The sequence below is a fragment of the Capricornis sumatraensis genome, chromosome 7 (genome assembly GCF_032405125.1).
Source record: "Capricornis sumatraensis isolate serow.1 chromosome 7, serow.2, whole genome shotgun sequence".
In the NCBI taxonomy this organism is placed as follows: domain Eukaryota; kingdom Metazoa; phylum Chordata; class Mammalia; order Artiodactyla; family Bovidae; genus Capricornis; species Capricornis sumatraensis.
Window position 1 is genome coordinate 18,739,770 of NC_091075.1, and position 12,618 is coordinate 18,752,387.

The following is a 12,618-nucleotide window of genomic DNA, read 5'->3' on the forward strand; positions in this document are numbered from 1 at the left end:
TCAGCATCCAGTACCCATTGGCACTGGTATCCCTGATTCCATATAGAATGTATTATGTGGTTCTTGATAATGTCTCCAAATGGTAATGCTGTCTTTGATAGCGTTTTAGAATCTCAGTGTTGTGAAGATCTTTAAAGGCTATCCAGACTTAACATTGTACCTGATAGTTGAATTCCCTCAGTGACATTTTGACTAAATGATCATAACTCATTATTATTTCTTGAATAGACCATTCAATCTTTGGACCAGTTTATTACAAAGGTTCTTCTGTTTGTTAGGTTAAAATTCATCTTTTGGGCATTCACCATTTGATTCTGTATACCATCCCGCCCTGCATCATAAAAAAAGAATTCAAATACCTCTGTCTTGTGACAACTCTTCAAATATGTGGAATCATCTATTCTAATTTCTTATTGAGAGTTTTGTTCTAAAATGCCATTGACTTATTGAGACATTTCAGGGTGGCTGCTTCTTTCTTAAAATGTTGCACATTGATCTGAGTAAAGCCTCAGATGCCTGGTGGTCATCTATGAGGAGGAAGGAGAAGAAAACTTCCCTAGTTTTATATACTCCACTGCAGATTCAGCCTAATATGACAGTAATTTTCTTTCTGGTTCCATAATTCTATTAACTGACACTGAGTTTAATATTGATGAGAACCTCTAAGTATTTTTCATATATGCTTCTGTTAAGGCCGGTCTTTCTCACTCTTGATTTTCCAGTTTTGTGTTTTTGAGGGAGTGGGGAGGCAAATCAAGACTTTATATTGTATTCACTAGATTTTCATCTATTTTTATAGACCCAAATCCTAGCCTTTCAGGACTTGTTGGGATTGTGATTCTTTCAATACATTTCCAACTTTTTTTGGCTTCATATGATCTGGAAATTTGATGAACTGACTAACATGGTTTTCTTCTGATTCTGTGATGAAATGCCCAGGCTTAACAGAGCTCAGGAGAGAACCAAATGGCTTTCTAGTAGTCTTTCCCTTTTGCTTACCATTCATCTATTTATGAGCACCTTAGGAATTGTCTTTATAACAATGATCCATGTACTCTTTTGTCTTTTGTTTATATCAGTGTGTCCAGCTGTGTTCCCCAGAACACCATTTCTTCTTCATGTTAGCAGACAAGTTTCAAGACAAGTTAGAGATGCACTGCAGTGAACAAATGTAAGCAGGTTTATTTGCTGTAGGATATGTGTATTGTGATCTCCAAAATGGGGAAAATAATGTATCATGTTTTAAACATTTATGGTCATGGGACGCTTTTCTGTTTAGATAAAATTATATGACTAAGACCACCTGTTCATGGGTGGATCAATGCTTTTGTTAAACTAGGGTGTTCTGTCTTCAGATTGGAGTGTAAGAGCCACTTAACAGCATTCAGATAACTTAAAACATTCTTCTTTCCAAGTATTGCCCTGGTGGCCCAGGGCGAGAATCTGCCTGCAATGCAGGAGACCTGGATACAGTCCCTGCAGTTGGGAAGATGCCCTGGAGGAGGGCATGGCAACCCACTCCAGTGTTCTTGCCTGGAGAATCCCATGGATAGAGGAGCCTGGCGGGCTGCATTCCATGGGGTCGCAAAGAGTTGGACATGACTGAGCAACTTACTGATCTCCTGTAGTAGATGGGTTACAGGTATACAGTATAGTGAGTAACAATTTTTTAAATTATAGTCAATTTGTGGTTGTTATAAAATATTGGCTATATTCTCCATGTTGTATAATATATTCTTGTAGCTTATTTTACACTTAGTAATTTGTATCCCTTATTCCCTTACCTTTATGTTGCTCCCTTTCCCCATTAACAATTTTTGTCTTTTTATGCCTTTTGATTATTTTTAAGTTATAAAAAATAACTTCACAGTGAATAATCTTATATCTTTATGCCTTTGTGTGCATTGCCTATATTACCTATAAGTAGAATTGGTAATTCAAATATTATGAATGTTTCTACATCCCATAATGCATACGAATTACACAGAAAGTGAATAAATGTGTTGTTCTCTTGGCACCCTCTCTAGCGTAGTAGGGAACTCTTGAAGTGGGGTGGTAGTAAAAGGAATTAGGAAATGGTATTTTAAAATATTTTAAAATTTTTCTTGATTTTACAGTTAAGTGAAATCTCCTCATAATTCCTTCCAAAGTCTGTTCATTTTTTCACTCTTTAGCTCTGGTTTAGTTTTTGTGCTATAAATGGGAAAATATTGTAGTTTTGTAAGTACAAAAGAGTGAGTGCGTGCTAAGTCACTTCGGTCATTTCTGACTCAGCAATCCTATGGACTGTAGCCTGCCAGGCTCCTCTGTCCATCAGATTCTCCAGGCATGAATATTGGAGTGGGTTGCCATCACCACCTCTAGGGGATCTTCCCCACTCAGGGATCGAACCCATGTCTCTTATGTCTCCTGCATTGGCAGGCGAGTTCTTTACCACGGAGCCACCAGGGAAGCCAGTATTCTGATTATAATAATCATTTCTGAAGCACTTGACTGTTCTTGAAGTTTTGTCCTGAGGCTTTGCAGAAACTTTAATTTCTGTTGCTTTTATTCATTGGAAAGATGGATTTAAAATGCAGCCAGAAACCTATCAACATTCCACTATATTTTTGGAATATTTGAAGAATTGCTTAGTATGAACTTTATTCTTCATATAAAAACAGGATTTCATGGAGAGGTGAACTAGTTTCAAAAATATACTTGAAGTAAAAACGTAATTTAACAGTGTGACTCATAAGTTTCCCATTAGGTTGGTTTTCTGTTGCCTGCAAGATGGCATATTGACATATTCTGGAAACTCAGTGAGAATACATGATTATATTAATTGAATTGCATTTGACTGTAACTTAGAAATAACAGTCCCTGTTCTAGAGGTTTTCAGAGAAGAGAAGTGTTTTCAAGGAAGGAAGTTACTAGAGTGACTAGGAAATGGGCTTATGTTACTACAATGTAGAGCTATAGTCTTAAAAAAAAAAACCCTTCTAATAATCTCTTTACTTTAGTTGTTTTTGTTTAGTCCCTAAGTTGTTTCCAACTCCTTTGCGATCCCGTGGACTATAGCCCACCAGGCTCCTCTGTCCATGGGATTTTCCAAGCAGAATACTGGAGTGGGTTGCCATTTCCTTCTCCAGAGGATCTTCCTACCCCTGGGATCTAACCCACATCTCCTGATTCTCCAACACTGGCAGGCAGATTCTTTACCACCGAGCCACCAGGGAAGCCCCTTTACTTTAGTGTTGCTCCTTATTAACTAGCTGGGCATAATCTGTTAATCCAGTATTTGGGGGAAAAACAGATTAATAACCATTAAGAACTTGGAAGTGGCCTTTCCCATTGAAAGCTATTGTACTTCTTGCATATAAAAGTATGCTTTGAGTAGATTATTAGTTGTGACCAGTATGGGACCAAGTTGTCCCTTTAGGTCACAGTTAGCTCATATCCATGCGCCAAGTTGTCCCTTTAGGCCACAGTCTGCTCATACCCATGCGCCTTCCAGAATGGACGCTCAGGCCGGTTAAACATTCCAAAGGTGGCTTGAGATATGGAGTGTTAGTCCTTCCCTGCAAAGTTAGAACTACTACTGTTTGATTAAAAAGCAATCTAAAAATGTCAAAATAACTGTTCTTCCCACACCTCCAACTTTAAAAAATACCGCATTTATTTGGAACCTAGGTTTTCTTTCCTGTTTTTGGAAAAGAGAAAAATTCTAAAAATATAGCAAGCTGATGTCAGGGATTTGTTCAAGACAGCAATTTTCAGGTCGTGACATAAAGTCAATTCATAGCAACCTCATAATCTATAGTTGGTGGGTTTCATTCTTAATCACAAAAGAAAAATTAAGCAATGTCTTAAGAAGTTGTAGGTTTTTCCAGTAGGTCTTTCTACTAGTGTTTGGTATAAGAGGTCTTCTGACTCTGATTATTGAGATTTTTAGTAAAGCCAACACAGAACAGATTAAGTAAATAACCAACACTGGCCTTGACATCAACATGAGCTTCAATCATGGTCTGCCATTTTTTTGATCATAGAGTACATTTTTTATAAGTAAGATCCATACCACAGAAGTTAGTCATGCAGTTTTTTTTTTTCTCTGAACATCCTCAGTAATTATCTTGGATTTTCTGAATGCAATTATCATTCTGCAGATCAGCAAGGCTTATTTCAAAAACATGACCCTTGAGGCCATCAGGTCAGTTTAGTTTCTTGAGTTCTTGTGGCTAGTGTTTTCCATAGTTCTCATAGCTCGTGCTTTCATGTCCTACCAATCTTTTTTAGAAAATAGATCAACCATTTTCTTCTTGGCTCCCTTTTTTCTGCCTTCCATAAGGCTTTTGTTCTTGCCAGCCGCCATGGTGCTGCTTGCAGAGCCAAAAGGGTGTGTTTCCTTTAAAATCGATAAGATTCAGGTTAAGCATTTTTGGCAAGAATATTTTATAGGCAATACTGTCTCATCCTTTGTTGCTTTAACAGCTAAATACAATGCCACTGAATGGATGTATAATTGAAACAAGACTGTCAATGGATAAACATTTGGGTTGTTTTTCACATTAAAATATCTTTTCAACATAGATTAATGCACTTTGCTAAAGAGAAGACAATACTTAAAATTTGCTCATATTTTCATCTTCTTTGTTCAGGCCTGTTGAAGTGTTTAATATTTGTATGTTTTCTTCGGTCCTAAAGCAGACCCAGAGAGTGAGCATTCACTTGTGTGAAAGACAACAGTTCAAGGTCAATGCAAATGCTTGAATCTCAGTGTGATTATTCAGGCTGTTAAAAGGATCATCGCCAAAGAGAAAAGTATTTTTGCATTGGCTCTGTTCTGAAGGCTTCTGTGAGAAGATGCTTGCTCTGAAGCAGGGGGGTGTAGATCAGTTTGTGGAAGAGCTCTACGAAAAGTAGCTTCCTCATAAGATGATGTAGACCCTTTGCTAGCTGCTAGACCCTGCCGCATCTTTCAGTACCCTTAGAATCATTAGATTGGGATTTCTTTATTAGATCTGACTATTCATGTTTGAACCCTTAATTGTAGGATTTTTCATAAATGGCCTGTTCTTTAGAAAACATTTTTTAAAATATCTTTTATATTAGATTATTTGCTTTTATATACTTTTTAAAACTATTCAAGAACTCATAGTTTGCTTTTAATTATGAGACAGGTATATATATATATATATATATTGTTTTTAAAAATCACAAAATTACCTTCTTAATGGCTAAACACTAAATCAATTGCATTCCTTGGTCCTTGACTATGAAAATCTCATAACTACAGTTGAAAAAGATTTTAAACTTAAACATTAAACTAGTTGTAACAAATTGGAGGATTAGTTTACTTTCTTAAAAAAAATCATTTGTTGAGAGTTCTTCAAGGGAGGTGGACCCCTTGTCCAAGCCACCAAATTCTTCATGAATAGAACTGAAACTGAAAGGTAGTCCTTGGGGAAAATATTCTTATTTTAACTACCTCATTAAGAGAAGGCTGTTTCTCATAATTAGCGAGACCTAAGGACTCAGTGTAGCATATTGTAAATTTTCATAAGAAATGCATTTCTTATATGTATGACAATATATTTAGTTCTTTAGAATTCTGTAAGAACTGATAAATGGCCATTCAGTTCTATAAAATAACTTTCATAGAAAGAACAGAAAAAACATTTCTCAAGAAACTATAGGACTAAATTTTAAAAAATATATAGTTTAAGGCATCTAGCGTTTTTCTTTGATGAAGCTGCCAAATATTTATTTCAGTATACCATTTTAACATATATGAAATATGAATGCTAGACAGAAGATATAATCATTGTACATTTTTAAAGTTCCATAGTTGCATGCTGTCTGACTAGTAGACTATAATGGGTTTGAAATTGAATAGATCAAGTAAGTTCTATTATTCTGTTTGCAGAGAGGTGGCCTGGATTGATGTTCTGATTCAACTCAAGTTCATTAAAATAACAGCACATATTGAATTGAGAAAATATTCATATGCAAGTCATGGTGTAACATAATGATAATAAGATATATTAATTGGGCCAGAAAAACTCTAATATTGAACTGCATAAGTAGAATTGTTGCAGGAAAGGGGTCCCCTTCCTGGGCCCTAAACTGGGTTCTTGTTTAACACTTGGAAATGAATTGTCCAAGGAGATGCTTGTGCTGACAAAGCAAGAGACTTTATTGGGAAAGGGCACCTGGGTGGAAAGCAGTAGGCTAAGGGAACCCAGGAGAACTGCTCTGCCACGTGGCTCGCAGTCTCGGGTTTTATGGTGATGGGATTAGTTTTTGGGTGGTCTTTGGCCAATCATTCTAATTCAGTCTTTCCTGGTGGTGTATGCATCGTCCAGCCAAGATGGATGCCAGAGAGAGGGCTTCTGGGAAGTGGACGGACACACGGTGTCTCCTTTTGACCTTTCCCGAACTCTTCCGGTTGGTGGTGGCTTATTAGTTCTGTATTCCTTACCAGGATCTCCTGTCATAAAACAATTCATGGGAATGGTTACTAAAGGGCCTGGCCAGGGTGGGCGGTTTCATTCAGTGTGCTTCCCCTAACAGAATCAGATACATGGAAATCATCTAAATTCTATGAAAGACTTCCAAGGTATTGATATTTACTACTAAGTGAAATTTCTCTATAAACTCTGTGTTAATATTTTCAATAAAGACTTTTATTTGTTATTGAAGTGTAGGAAGCCAGATTTTCTTGGGACATTGTTCTGTATTTATTACAGGAAAAATCCAAATTAGTTGCTACGTACTTTGAGAAGAAATTCTCTTTCGAAACTGGAGAAATCAGTAAGATTTTCCTTCCTCCCTCTCTTGCCCCACTCCTGCCTCTTGTCTTTCAATCAGGCTAATTACTCGAAGCAACTGCTTATCATTTGAGGCTTTTTAGTACAAATATGTGAATGATGATGGACTTGACACAGGGGTTTCCTGTCTGGTTGGTAAAATATATTGTAATGGAGAAAACAGAGGTGCTAATCCCACTGAAGTTTTCAATCATCCCTTTCAGAAGCACAAGTGGAAGGAGAAGGTGAAGAGGAACATAGAAGGCTGCATTTGTAGCTTGTGCCTGGGACAAGTGGGTAGCAGTTCTGTGTGATGCACGGACTGAACCATGCATGTAGTATTTTGTTTTGTTTTGAAGGAAATACTGACAAATGAGAGCAGTTCTAGAGGGATGAAAGGCAATGAGGATGAAAAACATCAAAATATATATATTTTTTAACATCTGAAATTTATCTTAAAGGAATAACAGCAGAAGAAAATAGGAACACTTAGCTTGAAAAAGACAAGAGCTAGAGATGGCAGTGATGTTAAGGAAGCAGGGTGGCTATTGTCAGACGTGTGGTGGACCACGTCTGCTTAGAACTGCAGGGCAGAACTTGGATCTGGGAAGTTAAAAGGGAGTAAATCTTGGTACCTACTCCACTCCCAACAACGTTCTTGTTTAAAAATGGCTTCCTTTGTAATACAACACTGTAAATCAACTACATTTCAGTTTTTAAAAAAGTAGCTTCCTTTTGCTGTGGTGAGCTGTCCATCATGGGAAGATTTCAAGAATGACAGTGAAAATAGTTATTAATTGCCTTCTATGTGTCAAGCCCTGTCTTAGGTATATGCAATAATGTGACATAATCTTTATCCTTGAAAAGTGAAAGTGAAATGTGCTCAGTCGTGTCCGACTCTTTGGGACCCCAGGGACTATACAGTCCATGGATTTCTCCAGGCCAGAATATTGGAGTGGATAGCTTTTCTCTTCTTCAGGGGATCTTCCCAACCCAGGGGTTGAACTCAAGTCTCCTGCATTGCAAGTGGATTCTTTACCAGCTGAGCCACCAGGGAAGCCCAAGAATACTGGAGTGGGCAGCCTATCCCTTCTCCAGTGGGTCTTCCTGACCCAGGAATCGAACCAGGATCTCCTGCTCTGCAGGAGGATTCTTTACCAGCTGAGCTACCAGGGAAGCCCCTTTATCCTTGAGAACTTCTCTAGTAAAAAGAGACACATGTAATAAGCATAGTTAAATGTTAGCAGTTCTGTGATAGCAGTGTATGCAGAGAAGAATGAGGCAGAGAAGACTAGAGAAGAGATTGTCTTTGAGGTTAACACTGGACAGTGTTATAGGCGTTTGCCCAGAGGAGGGAGGCTGAGAGAGGACCCTCATATGGCTTCCTGTCAGAGGTTTTGTAGGAAGGCGTTTACCGCTTTGGCAGCAGGGTGGTGTGTAGACAAACCCCAGGGCCTGTTATGATTCTATAGCTCTACCAATGATTGCCTTCTAAAATAAAACTTTACAGAGAGAAACCTAACATTGCACTCTATTCTTCATTTTGCCTGAGGTTGAATGAAATTGTCATTTCTGGTAATATTTCTTATATAAAGAGACAGAATTATTACAACTCTTCGGGAAAATGCCTGTTAGCAGTAAAGAGCACTTGTTTCCAAGGGAAGACAGAGTCCCTTTCCAAATCCCCTTTTCTTCTCCCTCCGGCGCCTCTGTATATTCTGTAGTTGACTACATCCACTGTTTTCTATGCTGTGTGGCAGGATGTTACAAAGAGGGTCCCTCATATCTCTATCTTGCTTTGTGTCCGGACACACTAATCTTTTTGTTAGGTCGTGGTTGGTCACTTCAGCCTCAACCCCATGAAACCTCCGGGGAAAAGTGGTCAGTGATGAACTTTTGTGACAGACAGACATCAGTTCAAAGCCTGTGCAGTGTTAGGGTTGACGGAAGCTGTAATGGTCCATGAGAAGAGGCTCACAGGGGGTCCTTTTTCAGGGCAAAAGGACAGATGGCTTTCTCCACTCGAGATCATACACAATGCACAATAGCTCCAGTACTTGCTCCCAACCCGTGTTACATGCCCGCCTTCTTCATGATGGGAACGGACCCTTTTTATAGACCCAGCAGGGGGACATTTACTCGTTGCTACTCTTCTTTTGAGCTGTTTTGTTGGTAGGCTAAGCTTGCCCTTTTGTAGAGTGACAAAAAGGGATTTAGTAAAACAGTGGCTCCATAAAGAGGGTCATTGTGTATACATGTACCTTCAGTGTAAAAACTAACATATTTTAAACACAGTCAAAGGAAAGTTCAACAATCAATAACTCTGGGTCTCAATTATTTGTGGTAAATTATAATCAATGGTTTTTATTGTGTTAATGCATGCTGAAAATTTTCATAGAGAAAGTTAATCATCTGTGTATTATATAAGATACACAGTATATTATTTCTAGACAATTTAAAGTATCATAACCATATGTACTGTACCAAGCTATTTAAATATCTATTATACCAGTTTTAATTGCTGAATTTAGTCATAATTTTTCAGTTATACATAGAATATGGTTTTCCATTTATACTTTCAAGTGTCTTAAATACTTAATTTAGCTTTACAAAGAAAGAGATAGCTTTGTATATTTCTTTGAATTCTTAGACTGTTTTAATAGAAATTAATTGGAAAGATAATTTCTAGCATTTTCATGTGATTGCTTCTGTCCCTTAGGACTTGGCATATTTCCTACATATTCAACAATATTAATATAAAATATTAGATGAAATAATTTTATATAAATTCACTAAATGAAAGATAATCTGCTTTCCATAGTTGTCAATTAATCTGTGGAAATGACTTCTTCTGTAAACCAGTCTAAAGCTAAAAAGAATAATATCAGTTTAATTTATTAGAATCTTATTAAATTGTGTATTTTTCTTTTCATCTCTTTCTGTTATATCCGAAATTGGAAATTTGAGATGAAAATAATCTTTATATAGAAAATTAGGGTGTTTTTTAATTAAAGAATCAGAAAAGCAGATTTTGAATTGAGTTTTGATTGTCAACTTTTTTCCAAATTGAAAAAATAAAACATCTGATTGACAGGAAAATAAAATATACTTTGACAAATTGGAGATTGTGTAATATAAATACAAAGAAGCATCGCATGATACATGACTGATTTCTAAGATGAGTGGTATTGATTGTATGTGCTATCTGGAAGAAAGAGGATTTGCGTCTGCGTGTCAGGTAATCCTGTGTTTCGCCATGTAAAGAAGAAATGTCCTTTAAAAATTCTTTGTTTTTGTACTCATTTGATCTCTATAGCAACCTGGACAGCAGGTATGACAGGCGTTCTTATCACAATTTACACAGAAGAAAACCAAGACCCAGAGGTAATGCCACACTTGTCCAAGTTGGAGGTGTCAACCTTTTCTTTTTCTAATTGCTAGGATGGGTCTTCTGCTTATGCACAGAGTAATAATTTCCTTAAAACAGGGTTGCTGACACACTGAGAAAGGTGGCCATTAGTACCTTTGATGCTGTTAGAAACCACTGGGTCAAACATAATTGCTTTCAATCAACTAATTACATCTATTCAGAAGTAATAATCATATGAAAACACATTATTTTGAGAACTTGGTGTGTTATTATCTTCTGGCAAGCAAGATATGCAAAAGTTACATTCATTTTCTGTATATTAATGATTTTTTAGCAGCCCAATTTGCTGATGTAGTCAGTGCCAATTTGGTTCTTCCACAAGACTATATCAGATTCTATGTGGTACTTGGCAAATTTGAGGTAAATTTGAAATTTCAATAATTAGCATTTAGTGTAATAAAAATCTGGGGATATATTTCTTACACAATCAACTCATGTTTAGTTTTTAAAAATTTCATTACTTTTTGTTGGAAGACTTAGCCTTCCAGCTTGGTGACTTGGTGACTTCCAAATTACTGACTTAGTAATTCAGACAATTATAATAATCTTTGTTCTTGTGTTAATTGAGACTCTGGTAAGATTTGAGTATTTTCCTGAGCTGGGTGGGTTACAAAAGAAGTAATCCAATGTGTGGCATCTAATGTCTCTTGATCGTCTCTGTCTGGAACTTAGTTCAGATATTACCCAATCCTTTACATCTTCTCTACCTCTGGTGGTTCTTCACAAGGCCATCTGAGGACATTTCTAAACTGCAAATCTTATGTCATGCTTAAATATCTCCATTCACTCACCATGCTTTTAAAAATAATTTTACTTTATTTATTTTTGGTTGTGCTAGGAGAAGGAAATGGCAACCCACTCCAGTGTTCTTGCCTGGAGAATTCCAGGGATGGTGGAGCCTGGTGGGCTGCCGTCTATGGGGTCGCACAGAGTCGGACATGACTGAAGCGACTTAGCAGCAGCAGCAGCAGCAGCAGCAGCAGGCCTTCATTGCCGCTCAGATATTTTTCTCTAGTTTCAGTGAGTGGGAAGGCCGCGCTCTCTTTTTGGAGCACAGGCTCTCGGCCGCATGGACGTCAGTAGTCGGCCCTCCCCGGCTCTAGAGCACAGACTCCATAGTTGTGGCACACGGTCTTAGTTGCTCCAAGGCCTTGGGGTCTTCTCAGGTCAGGGGTTGAACCCGTGTGTCCAGCATTGGCAGGCGGACTCTCTACCACTCGGCCGCCAGGAGAGCCCTCCGCATTGCTCTAAGGATGAAGCCCGCTTGACACAGTGCTTACAGTCTTCATTCCCTCAGGTGTGCTTGTTTCTGCTTTGTGTCTTTGCTTTCTTATTTTTGCCTGTAGTGTTCTCTATTCATCTCTGGCTGCCTATGCTTCAAACCCGGCTCAAATGTCAGTCCAGATGACTTGCCTCCCCCCAAGTCTTCCAGGCATAGTTAGAACCTCTATTGAGGATTTCGATAGATTGCTCTCATAGGAATACTTCTTCACATCCCAGTTATTAATTTGGGGGCCTGTCTAGCCTACACAGTGCCTCCCTCATAGTGTATACTCAGTGAGCAGTTGATGGAGAATCTCTGCTTTCAAAGAGCTTTATGAAGAGTTGGGTAACACAACTATCAGTGAACTCAGGTTACAAAAAGATTTTTTGGCTAATCGTAGATAATGCTTTCATGATTACCTCAGTTTTTATAGCCTTTAAATTATGGAGTTGGATTAAATGATTTCCAAAGTATATACTTGCTTAAAATTTGGCCATGTAAGGAGAGTGACAATGTGATATATTTTAATAATGGCATGTAGGAAGTAGCATTTCATTTGCACACTGTTGCACACCTTAAAGAAAAACGTTAGTCCCCTCCATGCTTTCATTTGAGCAGGGTTTGAGGCATAGGCAGCCAGAGATAAATAGAGAACACTACAGGCAAAAATAAGAAAGCAATTGGAAAGAAGCTTCTTGATTCTTAACCCAACTTTTCAAAAATTTACAAAAATGCCCTGCACACTAAGTGAAGACTTCCAGAGAAAAAGTCTTTACAATGAAAACATTGATGGAATTTTGAAAGGATTTAGTCCCCCCCCCCCCCACACTGATTCTTTGAAAAAGTTTAGCATGAGCACTATAAAAATTATATGCTTTCTCCCCAGGTTCTAAGTCACATCTTAAAATTTGAAGTAAAAAGGAACTCATCAGTATGAAAAATAACTGTGGTGTCCAGGGTTGAAGTTTTTTACATAAAGAATTCCCTGGAAAGGTGCTGGTCAAATTTCTCTTTTGCACAGTTCATAGCATGTAACTGGTATTCAATAATATTTAATATAATGAATTGCAGAGTCTTTGAAAATTTAAGCCTCTAAAGAGCAAATCCAAGATGGTAGATGGGATTTTCACATGACT

At 37.7% G+C, this 12,618-nt stretch overlaps 1 protein-coding gene and 1 pseudogene across 2 annotated transcripts in view; one reads left to right on the forward strand and one right to left on the reverse strand.

Moving 5' to 3' along the window:
• The window catches only part of COL25A1 (collagen type XXV alpha 1 chain), a 491,061-nt gene that overhangs the window by 21,894 nt on the left and 456,549 nt on the right, over nucleotides 1–12,618 (forward strand). The window lies entirely within an intron of this gene.
• Nucleotides 3,885–4,351, reverse strand: LOC138082149 (small ribosomal subunit protein eS1-like; annotated as a pseudogene).